This window comes from Eretmochelys imbricata, chromosome 14 (assembly GCF_965152235.1).
Source record: "Eretmochelys imbricata isolate rEreImb1 chromosome 14, rEreImb1.hap1, whole genome shotgun sequence".
Classification (NCBI taxonomy): Eukaryota; Metazoa; Chordata; order Testudines; family Cheloniidae; genus Eretmochelys; species Eretmochelys imbricata.
The window spans coordinates 16,740,337-16,758,590 of record NC_135585.1 but is presented as its reverse complement, the minus strand read 5'-3'; the positions used below and the strand labels follow the sequence as shown (position 1 = coordinate 16,758,590).

The 18,254-nt window shown below is 50.0% G+C and overlaps 1 protein-coding gene across 1 annotated transcript in view; it reads left to right on the top strand.

Moving 5' to 3' along the window:
* Positions 1–15,292: 15,292 nt before the first annotated feature.
* RHBDF2 (rhomboid 5 homolog 2) overlaps positions 15,293–18,254 on the top strand; it is an 81,982-nt gene continuing 79,020 nt past the window's right edge. Inside the window, exon 1 of the mRNA XM_077833758.1 lies at positions 15,293–15,379. The gene's annotated coding sequence lies outside the window, so the exon portion shown is untranslated. The remainder of the gene's footprint in view (positions 15,380–18,254) is intronic.

Genomic DNA, 18,254 nt, shown 5'->3' with positions numbered 1-18,254 from the left:
TAAGTCTCCAACTACAGTACATTGTAGTCAGGACCTTGGTCTTGAACCCCAGTCTCAAACTTAGATTCCCTGGGTTGAGGAAGCAGCCTTGGCCAACACATCACACCACACCACACCAACTGAAGAAGTCATACACTTGAGTGGCCAACTTTCTGCATTCTGCAACCTGCTTCCTGATTGGCCACATAGTCTTGACCCTGATGGGCTGGTGACCATATATAAAATTCCTGCTTTCTTTCTGGCCTTGTCTGAACAACAAGCCATTGCCTGCTAGCTGCTACTTGGACCTGGCTTGACCTGGCCTTGCTGCCCCACCCAACCTCACCAGCTGCCCTGCTGTACCTTCCCCTTGGATTGGATCTCCTGGCTATCAGAACTTCTTGCATGAACTCCGACCACTGATATAGACTGCCCTTTGACCTGCCTGACCCCTGATATTACACTTTGACTGATTGGGGTTCAGAGCATGACAGGTGGACAAGGGCACAGGGTGCAATCTTCAACCCAAAGCAAAACTGTTACAAAGCTCAATATAAATCTGACCCCCGTCCAAGGTTATGCTCACAATGTGTCATCCTGGAGTTGGGTTTGCAAAGGGGTGGTCAAATCTACGGTGACCATAACCATCTAACGCATTTTAATAATTTCTGTCCCAGACTACATCCAGGACAAAATCATGCTTAGCTTACACATTTTAAATAACATGATGTTAACACATTTTCCAACATGGCACATTTCCCAGTGTAGACATGGCTACTGTGACAGTCACTCTGAATGAAATGTAAATGTTTAGGTTCATCCCAAACCCAGTCAAGCCATCTGCCCTGGAGCAATTAGATAGAACACTCTCAGCAAACCAGTCCGGGGGATGTCTCTTCAAAACCCAGTGCACACATTGGCCTAAATACAGACATAGCATAATCCCGTGGATGGAAGCTAGGATAATAAGTCTACATTTGGTCACCAATCTACATTCAGAACATGGCCAAGATCCAGCTCTCAGTTTCCATGGAATCTGATAGAATTATACCAGTGTGAATGAGAGCAAAACCTATGGTTCTTGTCTGACCTCCATTACTGTAGTATCTGAGCACTGGACAACCTTTGCTGTATGTATGCCCACAACTGCCCTGTGAGGTAGAATAGTGCTGTTACCCCCATTGTACAGATGTGGAACTGAGGGACTAAGGCCAGATCCCCTAAGGTGGTAGGTGCCTAACCCCCACTGAAATTAATGGGAGTTGGGTGCCTCATCCTTTGAGGATCCGGGCCTGAGTGACTTGCCAAAGCAGCAAGAGCAGGGACACACTTCTCCTGGGTTCTAGCCTGTGGTCTTGCCACTGGACTATCCTTCCTTTCTGACCCTCTTAGCCTGAATCCACCTCTTTCAACACACAGTCCAGCTATTCACGGCAACCCTCTGAATAGTCATTCTAAACCCTGTGCAGATGGGTGGAGCCCCAGATCCATGCAGAGTGGGAGGGGAAGGAAAGGCAAGAAAACCGAAGGCACCAGAGCCCCCAGCCCAGACACGATGGGGGTGGGGAGAGGCCCTTTGCAATGTGTCAGACTGTAGCAGCGAGGTGGAAAGCACATAACGGGGGCGCCAGCCTTCGTTACATGCTTCCACCCCAGATGCACGGCAATCTCAGTTTGACTGGGGATTTCAGCACATTGTCATGTCACTGGCGTCATGCTGATCATTGTCTCGGCAGATCGGCTGCACGCTTATCTATTCCAGAAAGGCCGCTGACACTTTCTCTGCATGCTTGTCTGCCTCTGAGGTCTAAAGAGCTGTGAGAGCCCCGTAGCATTCTCATTAGCACCTTGATCACAATGTTTACCTTCAGCCATCTGTCAGGCAAAAATCAGATTTTTCATTTGAGAAAAGACAGCAGGAAAAGGAACCGCTGAAGTGTCTGGGAGCAGTGCACGTTATTTACACAGGGCACCTCTCCAAGTCCAGAGGGCTTTCCATCTCCCTCTCTCTCCCCCTTTCTTAGCCTTGCCTTGTTTGCTAGTACAGGCCAGATTCAGAGTGGGTGGAGGAGAACAGAGCTCCACCAATTTCATAATCACACTCTGCATGTTGCCTGTTCCACGCTCTTTGCAGACACCCCCAGTGGGTATTAATCCCTCAGAGCTAGCCCCAGATATCATGTCATATTAGCCTCATTTTGAAAAAGCAGAAATGGAGGCTTGGCATGCTGAAATGGCACAAGGACACAACGCGAGTCAATGGCAAAGTCCTTGGTATTGACGTGGAGGGCTGGTGCCAGGACTAATTCCTTGCAATGTCTGCATAGATTGGGTAGGACTTTTCCAAATCCCCCTATGATGGGGTGGGACTCACCACTGTGGCACCTCCTACTGGCTCTCTTGGGAATAAGCTCTGCACCCTCTTCTGGTGGTGTCTCGCCCGCCATCACCTCTGCTCTGTCCAGGGTGCTGGCACTCCTTCCTCCTACTAGGAGCCTGATCTTCCCTCCTCAAGCTCCAGGCAGCTACCGAACTCTGCTCTGCCCTGCAGCCCTTCTTATATGAGCCTACCGGGCCATGATTGGCTATTCCTCTCAACCTGTTTCTAATTGACTGCCTCCAGTCTGCCAGTGAGGTGCAGCCACCCCATCACACCTCCACAAAGGACAGCAGAGCGCACCAGGCAGGTGGAAAAACAGCTTTTAAGGCTTGGGTGGATGGGACAACAGGAAGGGTCCTTTATTAGCAGAGACAACAAGACAGTCCAATCTGAATGGCCTCAGGGTTCGAGACAGTTTGGCTCCAGGGCTCTGGTTTGCGCCCATTTCCATTTTTTACACATAACTCATGGAACGTTCCTATCCAGCAGTGAAGACTGGCCCTTCGCCCTCCAGGGCAAGGACGTGCAGAGTCAGATGTTACTGGCCAAGAATGGCTCAAGCTCTATGGACCCCAAAGGCAGATGGAGCGCAAGTCAGTTCCAAGCACTGCTCTGGATTGCTGTGTAGGATCTCAGGGAACAGGGTCACTGATCCCAGCTATGAGGCAATCCCCATACTCTGTAACTACTGCAACAGGTGGGCCTCTCTGCAGGAGCTGGCTGAGCAGCTGGTTCTCTGGATGGAGGCAGCGAGGTTTGGTCTCTTGGTCAGCTACTGTGCTAACAATAAATGTTAGCTTAATTTCCACAGACTGGAGCACTCTTAAGCCACAAAACTGCTAAGAGACTGGCCCTGCACCAGGACAGGACAGAGGTAACATCTCCAATGTCCATAGGGTTGCTTGACCCAGGAAACACCTCCAGGGCTGAAGCCGAAGAGACATTATTTGCTGGGCTCTCTTTTGGCTGTAACAGTGTCATAAAGTCAGTGACAGTTCTATGGTGTGAACTGCCCTCGTTTGTATTATTCCCACAGCAGCTGGAACTGCCGGCCCCTGGCCTCAGTGCATTCACGTGTGTTCTCCCTGGTCCAGGTATCCCAGAGAACCGGGAAGAGGAGCCTAATGGCAGCATTGTCTTGTGCACATAAGCTCAGGTACAGCATAATTAGTCACTGGGAACAGCAAGTCAATAACAAAGAGGGAGAAGGAAGGCCTTTCAAATGTCTTTGCCTTCTTAATGCCACCGTGAATTTGACTTGGATCTCCATGGCACTCACTCGTCACATAGCTATAATGCTCTGGCTTATTGTGATGCTTTGACACTACGTAGCCTTCTGCCAGCCCATTATTTATTTGTCTTACTGTAATGCCCGAGAGCCCTCATCAGAGACCAGGAACCCATGTGCTAGGTGCTGTGCAACCACTGAACAAAAAGACAGTCCTCATGATGCAACACAGCGTCATCTCATCCCATCAAAATGTTGCCCTGGCACAGTATAACTTTGCAATACAATGACACTTTTTGACTAGGGCCCTAAAGTGAGGTCCTGTGAGCACATGGGATCTCCCTGTTACAAACGGGCTACCCCAGAACCACTGGGATGGTATTTTTACCCACAGAGGAAGTCCCCTGAGCTCTCTCCAGCCCCATATTCACTTTCCCGCCCTTTCCACATATACAACCCTCCCTCCCCCCAACAGACATTGCTTGACAACTCCACCTGGGACCTTCAGAACTGATCAGTGCTGCTTTCATGATGGCCAGAGGGGTTGATACAGAACAACAAAGGAGAGGATCCTGCTCCGGTCAAGGGGTTCAGCTTGCCATGTCCTCAGCTGTCCCAGCCATTAGTATTGCCAGAGCGTGGGGCTGGCTTTGAGACTTCAGCTATGATGCCCCTATCCCCTGTCTGCCCCCAGGCCACCCACACAGCCCTCCCCCCACACCGATCACACACTCCTGCACGTCAGAAAAGGGCTCCTTTGGTGTCTAGAAGAGGAGTCGTCGCTGCGAATGGTTTCCGGTGACTCCCACCCATGGCCCTCTGACCACATGCACATTCCCCTTGTTCCCTGTTCAAGCTAATGGGAAGTAGTTGAGATTTCTTGCTTTCACACTCACAACCCAAGAGCAGACCCTCCCTAGCCAGCCTGGGTCAGGGTGAGTCTGGCCAGGCCCTCTCCCAGACAACCAGCCCCCTTTGCCTGACCTTGCCAGTGCTACCTGCTGCCTCCCCCTAATCCTACGAATGTGCCTTGCAGATTCCAGGCCAATGGGGGCAACGCAGCCTTCTATGAATAGGCCTGGGGGAGTCTATTTATAGCTTCAGCCTCTCACCGAGCAATCATTTATATGGGAATAAAACCCAGCCAATCTAAACTATCATCCGGCAAAACGTGCCGAAGGTAGCGTGCTGCTTCCCATCCCCTTGGCCTTTTCCTGTTTAACTAAATACTCCCAGAGCTCTCGCAAATGTTTATTCTTTGGGAAAGCAATAAAAAAGCTCCCACCAGCCCGCTTTATTTTTAATACTTTCTTTCCACAGAACAAGTGGGAGGATAAAAATAATAGTTACCCAGAGAGACCTGTGGGTAGAAATGTCTAACAGTGCGCTGGGCCAGCCTTCCAGCCAAGGAGCTCTTGCTGAGCATCTCAACAGTCACTTGGGATGACGTGGCTGCTGGTTCCCACAGCAAAGCTCTCAGAGGCCGAGGGGCTTCTCAGGGGAACCTCGCCAAGTGTGGAATTCTCCACCCCAGGAGATCAGGATGAACATGAGTCTTCCCAGTTTTAGGGCCTGGTGCAAGACCCTAAAAGTTGCAAAGTTGTTACGGAGCTATAGAGAGTGCGTCCAAACTTTAAGGTGAGACGTGCATTCACATGAGATTGCATTGGATTAGATCTATCCAGCTATCACCTGGAAGTCAGCCATCAAAATCAGCTCGTTGAGGACAGCGAGTGATTGAAGGGAAGGGTGAAAGAGGCAGGTCCTTTCCTTGAGCAGCATGTTTCTCTTGGTTTGGTAGAGAGGCCCTAGATACTATGGCAGCATCTCTCAAACTGGGATCTGCAGGCCCCACTGATCAACTCCTCCCTGTCCCTACCTCAACTGTTCAGTGGGGTGCAGGAGGCACTGGGAGGGAGGGAGGGGGAGGAGCAGGAACAGGGCACATTCGGGGGAGGGGGCGAAAAAGGCAGGGAAGAGGAGGGGCAGGGGTGGAGCAGGAGCGGGAAGAGGTGGGGTGGGTGTGGGGCCCTGGGGGAAGGGGTGGAGTGGAGGCGGGGCCTGGGGCTGAGACGGGGGTTGGGGGGGGTCCGCAAAAAATTGTAAATCAAAATGGGGGTCCTCGGGATGGTAAAGTTTGAGAACCGCTGTAGTCTGGGATGAATGGGGTTGGAACGCAAGTAGATAAACACCGCGCTTGGTCAGTATTGTTATCCCCTTTTCACAGGTGGGGAAAAGGAAGCCCGGAGAAGCTGAGGGGTTTGGGCCAGGGCAGTGTCAGAGCCCGGTTGAGAGCCCAGAGCACAGCTGGGGTGCTGACCCCAGTTCCAAAATGTTCCTGTGGAAACATGGGTCTGAAGATCAACTTTCCCGCTGAAATGCTGGTTGGATGCAAAAGCCCCCTCGGTTCTTCTGTTGCTGTGGTGGCAGTGCCCAGTCATGGCTCAGGGACCCCGGGAGAGGCGCTGGACAAACCCAAAACTGAAAGGTGGCATTTGCCCAAAAGAGCTTCCGATCTAAGTAAAAGCCAAGAGACAACAGGGCAATGCAACAGATGGAGGGGAGCGCAAGGAAAGGCTCATAGAAACGTAGGGTTGGAAGGGACCTCAAGGAGTGATCATGCCCAGCCCCCTGCACTGAGACAGGACCAAATAATCCTAGACGATACAATACAGATCAGCATGCTAGGCAGAGATCACACACTGACCTTCTGGGGTCAAAAAAACTGCAAATACATGCTCAAAGAATGGGCTGTTTTCTCCCAACCAGTTCTTACCCAGCTCCCTCCTCCCAGCGGCCCCTTTGACGCCAATGGGCCTGTTCTCAAGCCTGGAGGAGTCATCAGTTGGGATTGACTTTTCCCTCTTGTGGGGAATCAAAGAGCATTTGACTAGCATGTTACACCAGAAAATCCCATTTGAGAGCCTAGTGTCCCAGGGTAGGCAGTTTGGTTCTCAGGCCAATGGATCTGATTCTCAGAGGTGCTGAGTGCTCACAGCTCCCACTGACCTCAGCTGGAGATGAAGGTGCTCCAAACTGCTGAAAATCAGGCCCAGTAAGACTGCTAGTGTAAGGTGGGCGGGGTGTGCCCTGAGCTGTGGACCTGGTTCAGAAACGACAAGAGAATATTGCAGCAGGAATAATGTGGTGACACACACAAGCCAAGAGATCCACCGTTAACACTGGCACTCATAAGCCCAGGCAAACACAAAGGCCAATGGCAGGAATTAAGGACAGACTATCACCAAAGCATCTCTACAGCGAGCAGTAAATGGCAGCTAAGAACTGAGGGGGCCATGGTGCCTGAACTCCTCTGTTCTCCCTCAAAGAGACCCCTGCCCCACCAGGATAGGTAAATGATCCGGGGCGGGGGGGGGGGGGGAATCTCGCTCTGTCACTGCCCAGGGCTGTGCTTGCTCTGTGGACAATCAGCTGATTTCAGTCTTCAGGGCTCTCTGTCCACACTGAATTCACTTGAAAACAGAAGATGAACAGAATCTAGGCAAGGAACTGGGATAATCAGTTTATCCGACTTCCTTGCGCAATTTTAAATGATCTCAAAACCCTTTTGTCTCTGTTTTCCCCCTTCATTGTTATTAAGTGTTTATCTGGAAGGGTCTGCAACCACTCTAAGTGGCTGGGCCAAATGTCTGACTCTAAAGGTTGGTCTACACCTGGACATTTACCAAAATAACTACTCCTGAATAATTATAAGTGCAGACAAGCTCTAAAACCTGGCAGTCTCACCCACCTCTGGTTGCTTATAAGTCCTTTGGCAGGGTAGGACATTTTTGATAAGAGACTGCAAGGTGGAGACACTCTGTAATATCAGACTTGCCATAGGCTGTATATCTCGGCCTTTATATCACACGTAGGCATTTATATCACTATGGTGTAAGCATTTGACATTGGCCCTATGTTCTGGGTGGCCCCTCACTCTGTGATGCTGGAAATAATCTTTACCGCTACTCCAACCAAGAACCAAAGTAGGCTCAGTCTGCCCTCTGCTGTTCAAGGTGAGAACACTGGCAAAATGAGGAGAGAGAAATGCCACAGGTTGTCACTTTGGATGGGCTATCACCAGCAGGAGAGTGAATTTGTGTGGGGGGGTGGAGGGTGAGAAAACCTGGATTTGTGCTGGAAAGGGCCTAACCTGTTGCTCACTTTAGATAAGCTATTACCAGCAGGACAGTGGGGTGGGAGGAGGTATTGTTTCATATTCTCTGTGTATATATAAAGTCTGCTGCAGTTTCCACGGTATGCATCTGATGAAGTGAGCTGTAGCTCACGAAAGCTCATGCTCAAATAAATTGGTTAGTCTCTAAGGTGCCACAAGGACTCCTTTTCTTTTTGCCACAGGTATATTACCTAGAAAGACATCAGGGCATGCAAAATGCAATTGACATTACATGGGAACAGTAACAGACACACTGGGGGGAATAAGGAGTCTTATTTTGTTACTATACAGTGACAGAGAAGGCACCAGAGATATGGGGATTCCAACAAACATACAGAGAGTAAGCCCCAGAGGATATGGGAAACTGCATAGGTATTATAGAGGACAAGATATTAGATGGTGCCCTGGGGTATCCTGCAGATGGTGCATAGAATTAAGAACAGCTGCCAAGACTCTATGGGCATGGGAAATCACCCAGCAGCTATAAAGGATAAAGTCAATACACCAGACAGGCAAGGACTTCTAAAAGCTGAGTGCGAGGATGATAAAGGTTATATGCATTACTCCTGCATCTTTGGGCCTATTGTACATCATACTGCCTTGTGCTCTGAGCCTCCCAGATCTGAGGGCCAGGTCTGGACTTGGATGGGAGACTTTCAAGCAATCCCCTCTTGTTACAGGGAATGGTCAATTGGTGACACGCTTTCTTCTAGGTCAGTTCTGAACCTACTCCCTAGGCTGCTGTTAGTGGTTCTGAGCTGCCGTGTCTCACTGGCTGCACTATCAGACATTTGATCATGAAAGATGCCACAGCACGTTCCATAACAAAAGGGGTATGAACTGTATCATAGCCCTCATGTCCTGGCTGAAGTCCATTGAAGCTAATTACATATTGCTGACCTAAATTCCCTCTCTTGGTTAACTGGATTCTTCACTTCCGGTTCTAAGGAAGTGTTCTGTACTGTCACAGGGCATTGTTAAACAGGGGCTGTATTGTAGCGGTGGATTCACTGTGTCGTTGCGTGTTCTATCTCGAGAGCCGAGTACATTACTCATGCCCTTCGAATTCACAATATGACTTTCAAGGGATGAGAACAACATGAAGAGAACATAATAAAAATAGAAGTGAAGCTAGCCCGGTGAGTATGTTCTTACTTACCAGCCACAACCACCCTACTCCATTCTTAGGGCAAGTCTCCAATGCCAGCTGTGACCCCCTGCCACCCATCAAGTCCTTTGAATTTAGCCCTCCCAGAATGCTGCAGAGTCAGACCTCAAAAGTGCAGGCACCAAATATTTAAAGCTCCAGTCACTCCATTCAAGCGTCGGAGGAGCCTTAGGATGAAAGGCGCTAGCTAAATGTGAAATGATGAGGTTGCTACAATACCAGTAGGTAACATATGTCTGGGCTTGACCAATTAATACTCTAAAGGACAGTGGCTAGTAATATGGACACCAAGGCCCACAGTTTTCAAAAGCGTCCATTAATTTTAGGTGTCCACTTAGAGACACCCAAGACCACATTTCTGAGGAGCTGCTGAGGATCAATAGTTCCCATAAACTGCAGTGGGAGCTGTCAGTGCTGGACACCTCTAAACGTTAAGCAAATTGGGGTCCCCAAAACGGAGAGCTCCAAAATCAATAGCCACTTTTGAAAATTTGGCTGAGCTGGGGTTAGAATTCCAGAGTTTCTGGATCCTGGGCCTGTGCTCAGCCAACAAGGTTTGTTCCACCTTACTCCTTGCAGGGCCTTGATCTCGTCTCATAATCACGTCCATAATAATGACTCTTATAATCCAGAAGGAGAGGGAGTCTGACTCACTGCTGCAGGAATGTGTGCTATGGGTTTACGTTTTTAACAAGACTCTGGCAGAACAAAGGTTAAAGCTTGAAGAGAAACTTAGTGGGATGGTTACAATTATCCCTCAGATGTGTGAGATTGTGGTGCCCATCTCAGAGTTCAGGCAAATAGCTACCTTCCTTCCTCCATGTCACCTTTATTTAAAACTCTGTATTGGCACTGGCATGAAACACTCTTTTTCTGAGCTGATGAAACGTCAGTGAACTAAATCTTAACTAATCACAGAACATGTGAAGGGATGGTGCAGGGACTGCATTACCTAGCACTCCCAGTAGATGGAGACACTGTCTTATAATTGGCTCACAGGCCATCAGAGGAAACCCTTGCAGGAGATGGTCAGAAAGTCAGTTTCGCTCTCAGCCACCAGATGATCTTCCTCTGCCTGCCGTGGCCAGCCATGGCTCAGGAATATTTATCTACCTAGGTTCTAACACCATGTCCCTCAGCGTGGTGGTATCTAAACACCTGTGGTGTCCCCTGTATGTGTCATTCATTCAAATATGGTGCTGACTTCTGAGCAACCTTAGCCTTCCTGTCCAGCCCTGGGAATCGGAGCAATAGGCATCCTGGAAAAGCTTGGCAAATGGGGCACCAACATTTGGAAGGTAAGAGCCTTTTCCCCCTTCCCGAGAGAGGGAAAATCCTGACGCAGCCCCTTCTGAACAGATGTCCCCTCTAATAAAACGGAGCATCTTCTTTCCCATAGGACCACCTGCAGCATGAGGAGTGCTCGAAAACCCATAAAATCCCATAAAAACCTGATATGAAACTGCAACAGGCAGGGTGAGCATGGAATAGTGCTGGATTTTATCCCTCCCCCTAAAATCACACATTCATTACTCATTGGAGAGGAACCTGAACCAAAACCTTCTCCCCACCCCGCCTTGAGCCTTGGGGAAGTTTCAGAGCCCATGTGACCTTTGCAGCACAGCCCCCTCTCTAGTCCTAGTGCTCACGGTAGGAACATAGGACCTGCCACAGTGGATGAGGCCAACCATCCAGCTGGTCAGGTATCCTGACTCCAACAACCAATTCCAGACGCTTCAGAGGTAGGTGGGAGAACCCTATAATGGAGAAGGATACAATAGCCTGCTCCCACAGTAGTTTCTTCCCCAAGCAGTTAGTGGTTGGAGTCTATCTTGAAGCAGGAGGGTTTCAGTCCCAGCTAGTGTAACTGTGGATATTATTATTCATGGTAATCTCCTTCTCCAGGATATCTAGTGGCAGTGAGTCCCCCTGGTTAAATCCACGGTGGGCAATCGAGTGGCTTTCTTAGGCTGATGGTGCAGCCACCCCCACTCAGATTAAAGCTCTTCCGCTGTACATCCCAGTTGCAGGGCTCTTTGCATTTTCCCAGCATCTATTTTCTGATCAGCTTTGCCACAATTACTTTGGCCTGCAGCCCAGCTGACACTTTATGGATCTTTGATCTAACTATGTTGCTGCAAAGGGCTGTTTTCAGATATTCAGCAGCCCATTCCCATTGCACTGCTGCGTGCACTAACCACTCCATGGTAGCCACATAATTAGCACTCAGGCACCTCAATGCAGCAGGATTATGACTTTGGCTGAGTATTTATCATGCTTCTTTATTGCCCAGCACACAGGACCTGCAGAGCCCTGCTATAGTTCCCCATTACACTCTCCCTGCTTTCCTGCTGCAAATGGGGACCGGTCTGAACACCCTCCTCCCCAAACTCTGGGAAAGGTCTGTTTAGATCCAAGCCTTGTGCCGACCCCTACGGTGGACCCTGCAGTGTCTCTAACAGTAAAAAAGAGACAGGATTCAACCAGAACGAATGTAAAAGAGATTCTCTAGTGAGGATGCTGCAAACAGCCTGTCCCTTTGGTTCCCCAGCTCCCAGCCTGTGCTGTCACAAACGGCCTCCCTAAGCCTTGTTCGCACTGAACAGTCACATGAAGAATGACTGTTCCCACCACAGGCTGGTCTGAACACTTCCACATATGGGGAAAAGTTGCATTTAGTCTTTGTGGCTCAGGCCCACAATACCCACCTGCAGCTCTGTCTAGAGTGGTTTATTATACAGTCAGTGGCTGGAGACCATGCCTGGGATCATTTTGCCTTGCCGTGTAGGGGTCTGCCTGTTCCCACCACACTTGGTTATGAATGGAGCGAATACTGTACACTTGAACCATGCTGCATTCGGTGTCAAGATTTCACTGCTCAGTTTCACAGCCCAACAGGGCCAGGTTACAGCTCTTCCCAGCTATGAGAACATGAGCAGCAGCAGTAGGATCTTCGCAACCCCATCGCCCCCAAATAACGACATTGATCAGGAGAGTTACGTTCTTAAGGTCTGTGACTTGGGGCTGGGCACCACAGGGTGAGACACAGGGTTTCCCTCAGGCAAGAGATGTTTATCTGGCTGGCTGGCTACTTGTAAACTGAGCATTGTATGGTTCACAAGGGATGCCCATTTCCAGCCTGAGCTGAATGCCAGTGAAGGGATTGTGAAATCCTCCAGAGAGGGATTTACAGGAAAAAATAAACTGGCAGGAGTGAGTACTGTTTATCAGTGAAGACATAGATTTTTGGGCTGCAGCTGTAGGTCCAGAGCTATGCTCTGCATCCTCTATCGAAGGGACAAGCTGAGAGCATGGTTTGTTTCACGACAAAGGGATCACAGCCCACCTGGCTGAGAAATGCAGCTGAGCGATACTAAGTTCTAGAAGGCGTGTTATGATTTTATTTTATATGTAACTCTTTGTTTCCCATACTTCCTTCAACTTGCCATTACTTGCATCTCTGTTCGTTGTTAAATACACATCTTGGTTTTATTACAAACATCTCTAAGCACCGTGTGTTGAGTGGAGTGATGATTCAGAGGTGAAACAGGTAAGCTGGTGGGGTTACTCCTTTGGGCGTCTCAGAGCTGTGAATTCTGTGAGTGCCCAAGGGAATGGGGGCTGGGCACTCTAGGTGGGATGCTTAGAGGACTCAGGGGCTGGGGTGTACGGGCCATTCCCCTGTACAGAGAAAGCAGGGCCTGCAGTGACCTGGAAGGCAGTGCTTGTGTTGCCAGAGGTAGGTGGAATTGGGAAACTGACCCACAGCAGGCACAGATGTGGTTCCCTCTCTCTACCAACAGGTGGAAGTAAGGTGCCTCCCAACTCTGAGTACCCACAGGAAGTGTCTCACAGGCACTGAATAGGAGGATGTGGCTACAGCATGATGTCCCTGCATGATCTCATTATGATTAGACGTCTAGATGGGGCCTAACTGTGTCCTGTAACTGGGCTAAAGCTTTGGACAACCCCACTTATAGTAGGTCCCATTTACACTATAGCTTTTAACCACTTTTCAACCAAGTCCCCCTTACTCAGGTATAATGGCATAATAGACTTAGCCTAAGGGCTTGTCTGCCCAGGGAAAGGTTTCAGAGTAGCAGCTGTGTTAGTCTGTATTCGCAAAAAGAAAAGGAGTACTTGTGGCACCTTAGAGACTAACCAGTTTATTTGAGCATGAGCTTTCGTGAGCTACAGCTCACTTCATTGGATGCACAGGGAAAGTGACTGCAATAGCTATAGTGGAATAACTATAGACAAGCCCTAAGAGGAGAAATGGAGTTTGTTCTCCATGGCCCATTTGACCCACAGCCTCCCTGCTGAGACTGCCTAGCCAATGTAGACCCTCAAACTTGTTCCACACAGTCCTTTGAATGGCCCAGATGACAACAACTTGTAGCTATTACTGATCTGGGCTGAATGAACCTTACAGTTTCAGTGCCTACAGCTGGCCCTGAGGTTAAGGCACTGTTGCAGGACACAGAAGAGCTGTGTTCAGTTCACAGGTGTAACCTCCCTCAGTTCACCATCTGTAAAACAGGGAAATAATCCTTTCTTTTTCAGTTGTGTGTAATTAAACTGTAAGCTCTTTTAAGGAGGGACTATCTCCCACTAAGTATATGTACACATCACAATGAAGCCCTGATCTTGGCCGGTGCCTTAAGGCACAACTATAAGTAAAACTATTATATCACAGTCTAAGGCCAAGGTGCAAACTGTGGCGTGGGGTCAATTATTTACATCCCACAAGTTGTATGCCAAAACTGGGAAACAATTCATCAAATTAAAGAGAGCCACAAGTAAAACCTGTACACAGATCTTAACTCAACAATGAAAGATTTCTGCTAGGAACCAACTTCATCTTTAGAAACTGAATCAGCTTAAATTTAGGATAAAAACAAACAAACCAAAAAAACCCCCAAAACCATAAGCCTGTGTCCCATACACAGAGTATTTCCTACTCTTCAACTGATCCTCTTCTTTAAGCCATTTTTGCAAGAGCAAACACTAATTGCTTTATAATCCAGCTCCCAGAGTAAACTTGGCTCCAGTATCTGAGGCTGACTTTGGAAGAAGCGTCACCTTACAAAGGAACAAAGCCCTGAATGCAATCAAACGTTGTATGATGATACTTGATGTGGCTCTGCATTGGCTGCCACCGAACATGCCTGGACATGAGCAGCTATTCCAATAAGCCCCACCCTACCCTGTCCCTGCTATTCACTTCCAGTCTCCCCAGCGCAGATCACCAACACCACACTCTGTGCTATGGAGAGGCAAACGTCTACAGGTCTCCTTTCCCCATCAAGCAGTTACATGGGACGTTCCTAAGAGAGGGTGGAAGCCACATAAAGGTCTTGAAGATGCAGACAGAGGTAACCTAAAATACTACTTAGCTCTTTTATTGGCTCAGTTCTAACATTAACCAAGTCATCCTCAGGACACCGGTGCAAGGTGAGTAAATAGCACATCATAATGTATTCGGTGAATGCTAATGCAGACCATTAAAACACAGAGACAAGATAAGAAAAATGTATTTCCTGGGGCTGAAGAGTTACTGACTTCTTGGAGCCATGGATAGATACTACAGAGGGCGTATGTATTCATGATTTCCTCTGCCTTTTGTCCTTCCAAATAACACTGCCCACTCTGTATTTCCAAAGCCCTGTACAAACATTAGCTAATTAAGCCTAATTGTACTTTGGCGAGGTAGAGCATAAGGATTATTATCCCCTTTCACAGACAGAAACAAATGATTAACTCCTTCTCTCAGTGCAGGATTATTCCTGTGGATTTACTAACGTAGTCCAGTTCCAACTTTCAGTAACGGAGCCCCCGGCTCCAGCACTTCCCGAAGGAGCCTAGGCTATCCCTCTTCCAGATTTAACTCTCTCCCGATCAGGAAGGTTTTCCAGGTAGTCACTAAAATTCCCATTTCGTAACGTCACCCCCCTTGCTTGTAATTACCACTATGCTGGCCTCCTCCCATTTCCTAGATGGGCAAACGGAGGCAGGGAGAGGTGAAGCCCCAGAGCCTACTGCGGCCCCGAACTCCCACTGATTGCTGGGGGCAGAGCCCGACCCAAAGAGAGAAACGCCCCCCCGGGAGAGGTGGCAATTCCCCCAGCGTTTTCTGGGCCCCGTGAACCGGCTGGTCACAGACCGGGGAAGCGCTGCCCGGGATTGCGCGGAGGGGACATGTTTTGGGAGGGGGAGAAGGGACTTTCTCCACCCCACGTGCCTCTCACCTGCCGCCGCTTAACAACCAGTGTCCCGCCCGCCCCAATTAGCCTGGCCACGCCTCTCTCCTCCTCCCAGCGCAGCCCCGCCCCGTTCCCATTAGCCCCGCCCACCTCCCCAGGTAGAGGAAGGGAGGGTGGCGAGTTCCGCCCCGCTTCTGCCTTAGCCGGCCCGAGGGACAGGACGGATCCTGTGCGGGGCTGGGCGGTGAGTTGGGTTCCGCGGCCAAGGAGGGGTCACGGGGGCAGGCTGGGGAGGGGCGTGCAAGGGGCAACTAAGGGGGAGCGGCGCGGCAGGAGTGGGAATTGAAGGGGGGCAGGGCGAAGGGGGCAGAGAGGGGCGGCGAATGCAGGGGGCAGCTGAGGGGGAAGGGGGTTGCAAGGCAATAGAGAGAGGAAGGGGGAGTTCAAGGGGGGCAGGGACAGGAGGGCGGGGCAAGGCGGCGAATGCAGGGGGCAGCTGAGGGGGAAGGGGCTTGTAAGGGGGCTGGGAGAGGAAGGGGGAGTTCAAGGGGGGCAGGGACAGGAGGGCAGGGCGAGGCGGCGAATGCAGGGGGGCAGCTGAGGGGGAAGGGGGTTGCAAGGCAGTAGGGAGAGGCGGGGGTTGCCAGGGGGAGCGGTGGGGCAGGCGGAGGAAGGAGTTTCCGGGGGCGGGGAGCGGGCAGAGTCCCGGCTCGCTGCACGTTGTGTCCGTAGCTACTTTGCAACTGAGCCTAGGCGCGCTGCTTCCTTCCTTGCTCGAACGGCTCCGGCCCGGCGCTTCCCTTCCCGGGGCCGCTCGCTCCGGGCCCCGCTGGGTTGCGCCTTCCCCCTCGCCCCCTGCTCCCCCGGCCGTGCGCTGGCTGGCTGCGCGGGGGCTCTGGGGCCGCAGCTCCCCGGGTGCCAGCGTTAATAATCCAGGGCGAGTAGAAAGGCTCTGCCCCAGACATGCCTCGCCCTGCCCCTCCTGGGAGGGTGGCTGTGTGGTCACTATAGCGCCTGGGTGCTAGTGAGCTCTCCGTCGCGTTTGTTCACGTGCTGAACTCGCAGCATGGGTGTCGTCCCCCATCCCTTTTCTAGATCAGAACCATCTCTAGTTTCAGCTTCCCAGTGCATCCCTGCCACTGGGGCTGGCTTTTCCCCCTCTGCCTCTTAGCCCTCCTGAAACCAGCTTTTGGAATAGGTGGCGTTATTCTTTTCATAGTGATGCCATTCCTCTTCGCACCCTTTTCCCCCACCAGGCTCTCAAATGAGGCTGTGAAGTGTGATCTTTTGGTGAAACGGCTCTTATTGGTGTCTTAATGTGTTACAAGAAATGATAACGTTTAAAGGCCCACAGTACAGTAGTTGCTGCGTAACTCTGGGCGTGAAGCAGGGTGACCAGACAGCAAGTGTGAAAAATCGGGATGGGGGTGGGGGGTAATAGGAGCCTATATAAGAAAAAGACCCAAAAATTCTGACTGTCCCTATAGAGTCAGGACATCTGGTCACTCTAGTGTGAAGAAAGCTATTTTCTCTGATACTCATTCTACCCCCCCCCCCAACCTTCTTATCAACTGTTTGAAATGGTCCACCCTGATTACCACTACAAAAGTGACTTTTCCTCCTGTTAAAGTGGGCTATTATTGAATTTTCATTAGAATTGGTAAAGCAACTCATGTCTTTTCATGTACTAGGTATATATATCTTCCTACTGTATTTTCCACTCCATGCATCTGATGAAGTGGGTTGTAGCCCACGTAAGCTTATGCCCAGATAAATTTGTTAGTCTCTAAGGTGCCACAAGTGTAGGAACGCCAACTCCCTGAATGACGTTAGCTACCACAACAGAAGCATTTTTTCAGTCAACCTAGCTGCGTCTATGCTGGGGGTCAGGTCACCATAGCTATGTCGATAAGGGATGTGATTTTTTTTTTCACACCCCCTAACTGGCCGAGCTATATTGATCTAACTATTAAGTGTAGACCGAGCCTAGAAATGGCAGTGTTTTCACATCCACCTCAAACTGGTGTAAATGTCTATGCATGGTGCAGGGGCAATGGTGGGCAGGGTCCCACATCTTTTGAAATGTCAAGGCAACTTTTTAATCTCCCCATTTCTTACCAGCTCGCATGGGAAGGAGCACTCTGGGCCATGTGCACAAATTTGTTTTGAAAATCTTTGAGCTAAATTGGCAACTTCCCCCCCCTCCCACCCCCGGGGAAGGATGCCAATGATGGTGTGGTTTGTGCTAGCATGGTGAGTGCCTAATAAGAGAGTTTAATCTAGCTTGTCTCTAGTATATTGCTGGGTATAAAATTTTTTTCTTAGCAAGGGTTGTTAGATCAGAGGTTCTCAAACTGTGATCCGCGGACTACCAGTGATCCACGAGCTCCATTCAGGTGGTCTGCAGAAAGTTCCCTCTATGGTGCATGCCTGGGCAGCTGCACACAAGAGAATGAAGGGCCACCCACCTAATTAGTGGAGCCACACAGGTGTGGCTCCACTAATTAGGTGCCTGGACCCTGGAGAAGATGCACATGTAAGGTGAGGTGGGGGTCAGGGGGGGGATAGTGGGTAGGGGACGGAGCAGTGGGGTGAGAAGAGGGGTGGGGGGAATTTGGGATGCGCAGGGCTGCAGTGGCCAGAAATAGAGGCAACTTTCCCCAGCTCCAGGGCTGTGGCTGCCAGAGAGACACCCTCCTCCTTCCCAGCCCCAGCTCAGGGGCTGCCGTGGCGGGGGAGAGACCCTCCTCCTTCCCAGGCCCAGCTCGGGGGCTGCTGCGGCAGGGGAGAGGGCACATCCATCACATTAGAAAGGTAAGACTACTGATATTAAAATGAGTTGTGTGCTTTTATTTGTAGAACAAACAAAAGTTTAAGGGTTTTTTTTATATAGCGCTTTTATCCAAAACACTTTACAATAGTTAGCTAATGGTACAAACAACTTTTGGAAAGATCATTAAGTGGACCATCAGCAATTTTCAAGTGGTCTGTGGGGGGGAAAAAAAAGAAATTTGAGAACCACTGTGTTAGACAATAGCACCCTTCTGATGCTTCACCAATATTCAAATGAGGTACAAAATAGTACAGATGCTTAAATGGGTTTTCCTTATTGGTAGTGT